Consider the following 3,832-nt stretch of genomic DNA (forward strand, 5'->3'; position numbering starts at 1 on the left):
GACAGCTCCTAGCGGCCGGGACAGGTACGGCGATGGCAGCGGCAGCGGCTTGATCTCTCCTCGCACATACATACACACACATTAATAACATAGACAAAGACAGGAAAAGAAACGGTGACAGGAAAGTGAAGGCGGACGAGGCGGACGCAAAGAAAGGTAAAAGAAATCTCCGAGGTCGATGCGGCGCGGAGGAGGGAATGGCTGCCGTTGATTTGACTATAAGCACGGTATTTCCAGCCTAGATCCAACAGGTGGCTCCGTGGCGCAATGGATAGCGCATTGGACTTCTAGCGGCTGAAGGGATTCAAAGGTTCCGGGTTCGAGTCCCGGCGGAGTCGGTACTTTTTTTTTTGGCCTCCTCCATTATAAATCTATAAATCCAAATTACCTACAAATTTAAAACTCGACAGTTTCACAAGAAGTGGTGGAAAAAAAAATAAATGACCGATCTACAATGTATATTGACCCAAACAGCTCCCTTATTTATTCGGTACTGTGCTAGATCTACTTCAGTCAGATCCCCCACAGCAACATTCAGGTTCCTCAAATAATAAAATTCATTAGCTTCACAAAAAAAGGGGGAAGATAACCAATTTCCCATCGATCTACAATGTATAACGACCTTATTTTTATTCGGTACTCTTGGTTACTCCAATTCTGCAGCAAATTCATATTGTTCAAATTCATCAGTTTCACAACAAAAAAAAAGAGGAATAATTTGCCCATTGGCCATTCAGCTCTCTCGTTTGTTGGGAAATAAATAAATCTTACTTTTAATCATCTTAATTTTTTTAAGTAACACGGGATAACGTTTGCATTAACCTTGTTCGAAACCACTGCAAGAAGTCACAGTCGGTTGGCGCCCCGTTATTTTGTGAGACGAAATTATTTTGTGAAGCGAAAATAAATGGCAAATGTTATTCTTCCTTCGAGGCAGATACCATAATTGTTTTCTCTGCAATGTGCCCATTGAAAATAACCTTTTGTGATCTCAGCTCTAGCTCCAGCTGTCAGATGGTGAGAAGGGTTTTGGCTTCTCGGAATCACTCCTGCTGAGCCAGAGCTTCCACACAAAAGATGATGGATCAGAATTACAACGTGTGTAATTTTTGACCTGGGTCGGAAATCGGTTGGGAAGATTGTAAGGACATAAGACATAGGAACGGGAGTGAGCCGTTCAGCCCCTCTCGGCCACGCCAGTACGATCATGGCTAATCTTCTACCTCAGCAACTCGCCAAGCCTCCTTCGACGCCATCGTCCAAAGCTGTGACCTCTATGGGTACAGGACGAGGGCAGCAGAAGGATGGGAACACCACTACATGCAAGTTCATCTCCAAGTCAGTCACACACCATCCAGACTTGGAAATATGTCACAGTTTCTTCAGTGTCGCTGGGTCAAAATCCTGGAACTCCCGAGCAGCACTGTGGGTGTACCTGCACCAAATGGACTGAAGCGGCTCACCACCACCTTTTTGATGGCAATTAAGGATGGGCAACAAATGCTGGCCTTGCCAGCGAGGCTCTCATCCCATGAATGAGTTTAAAAAAATCTGTGTCTTCCCGCCCCATCCCTTGATTACCTCAGTTGGCTATAAGTAGCAACTAATGAGCTTGCTAGAAAGTGACATGTACAGCCAACCAATCTATGTCAGCCTTCTGTCTTGTAAGATGATGGTTATGCCTAGTTGGTCAGCTCTGTTTAGCATCACTTGGTGGGGCTCAGGAGCCCCATCCTGGCATGGCACCTCTGCTGCATTTGCTGCAGAGGAAGACAGTGGAGAAGGGGCACGATTCACTGACTTGTGTTTTCACTGGGTCCTCTTCTCGGCCAGCTGAGCTTTTGGTCTCTGCTCGTCTCTTCCAATGCTCTTCCAAACAGTCAGCCTCCAGAGGTCACGGCCATCAGCAACTGTCTCCCAGTTGTCAGTGTCATTATCCGCCATCTTCATATCTCACGTGCAGGTGTCCTTGTAGCACAGGTTTGGTCACCCAGGAGATTGTAACCCATGGGCCAATTCTCCACACACAGCCATCATCCATCCAATGATTGTGGCTGAGCCAGTGCAGATGTCATTGGCTTAGCAATGAGTGCATGTTGATGAAGAACCAATCACCTAATTCATAAGCAACATTGCTGCATGTTGAGGATGACCTAGTGATTCAGTTGCTCACTAATTCTCTCTCTCTGTTTTGCGAATCTTGATGGTCTTGTACTCCAGAAATAGCCTTGCTCAAACCCAGTTACGGGACCCTGCTTGTTTCTACAGATGCTGGCATAAGATTGGGATACATGTACCAAACCTTATGTTTCTGCCTAGGAACAGGAAGTGGCCATTCAGTCCCTTCTGCAGTATGGCTGATCAAGAAATTCTCCCACCTGCCATTGGCACATTGGAAGGATTTACAGGCTGATAATCAGCCTGTTTGGCCACGTTATGAACGCTTCTTCCTTGGCCATCAAATCCAGAATTGGGACTTGAACCCAGAGCTTCTGGACCTTACCCACTGCACCACAAGACCTTCTCTTGAAACCCTTACTGAGCAAAAAAATCTATCGATCTGAGTCTTGAATGCTCCAATTAGTATCAGTGGTTGTTCTCACCTGATGAGATATTGTTGTTTGTAGCTTGTTCTTTTTTTAAATTTATTTCATGGGATGTGTATGTCATTGGCAAGGCCAGCATTTGTTGCCCATTCCTAATTGCCCTTGAATTGAGTGGCTTGCTAGGCCGTTTCAGAGGGCAGTTAAGAGTCAACCACATTGTTGTGGGTTTGGAGTCACATGTAGGTAAGGATGGCAGATTTCCTTTCCTAAAGGAAATGAGGGTGAACCAGATGGGATTTTATGACAATTGGTGGTAGTTTCAAGACTAGCTTTCAATTCCAGATTTTATTAATTGAATTTAAAGTCCACCGGCTGCTGTGGATGGGATTTGAACCCATGCTCCCATATCCGATGACATTACCCCTATACCACCATCTCTCCCTATTAGATGGATAGTTTTCAAATCACATTTTTAAGCAACAAAATAATCAGAAAACCATTTGGACATGTGTCCTTTAATTAGTCACCGTACATATGTTATAAAACAAAGTGAAACACTATTGAATGAATGAATGATTATTTTTCATTTCAATGTAATAACAATACATTTTGAAAAATTGAATATTTGGTACAATTTTCAAATGACTTTAAAATGGCGCGGAACCCTTTAGGGATGTTCGGGGAGCCTTTGGGTTCCAGGGAACCCTGGTTGAAAAACTCCGAGTTCCTTATTTACATAGTTAATGTGCGTGTGCCTGTGCTAAAGGACGATGATTGTGCTAACTGCTCCCTATTTTATCTTACCTTCCCTCCTACTCCTTTCAGCCTTTCTGTTATGCTGCGCTATAGGCTTTGGTGCTTATGATATCAGTTGCAGGCAAAAAATTGGACTGCATGTGAGTGTGTATTCCCCATGGTTGAATTTTGGCTTGTGTGTTCCCACCCAGACCACGAGGGGGAGCCCCATCCCTGTCTCAGGGGGTGGCAGTCACTCACTTCTTCCTATGGGTCTCAACAACAACGACAGCTTATACTTGTATCGCATCTTTAATGTAGTAAAACATCTCAAGACACTTAGCCTACTGCTTGATCACTTTATAACAGGACAACTAACTCTTGACCCCTTTATACAATCCATCAAGTGCCAATGGACTGTCAACATTTGATCCTGGCCTGGAAGTATTGCTGAATAATAAATAAATTTTGCATGTTGTTCAGCTTATTAATATTCATAGTTTTTTCACAGTGAAGAAACACTGCCCCTCAGGACTACATGGGACCAACTC

The 3,832-nt window shown here is 44.1% G+C and overlaps 1 non-coding gene across 1 annotated transcript; it reads left to right on the forward strand.

Annotated features, from left to right (window-relative positions):
* Positions 1-253: 253 nt before the first annotated feature.
* trnar-ucu (transfer RNA arginine (anticodon UCU)) lies at positions 254-338 on the forward strand. The gene is given in 2 exon segments: positions 254-290; positions 303-338. It is a non-coding gene; the product is annotated as a tRNA-Arg (tRNA).
* The last annotated feature ends 3,494 nt before the right edge of the window (positions 339-3,832 follow it).

The sequence above is a fragment of the Cetorhinus maximus genome, chromosome 28, assembly GCF_964194155.1.
Source record: "Cetorhinus maximus chromosome 28, sCetMax3.hap1.1, whole genome shotgun sequence".
NCBI lineage: Eukaryota > Metazoa > Chordata > Chondrichthyes > Lamniformes > Cetorhinidae > Cetorhinus > Cetorhinus maximus.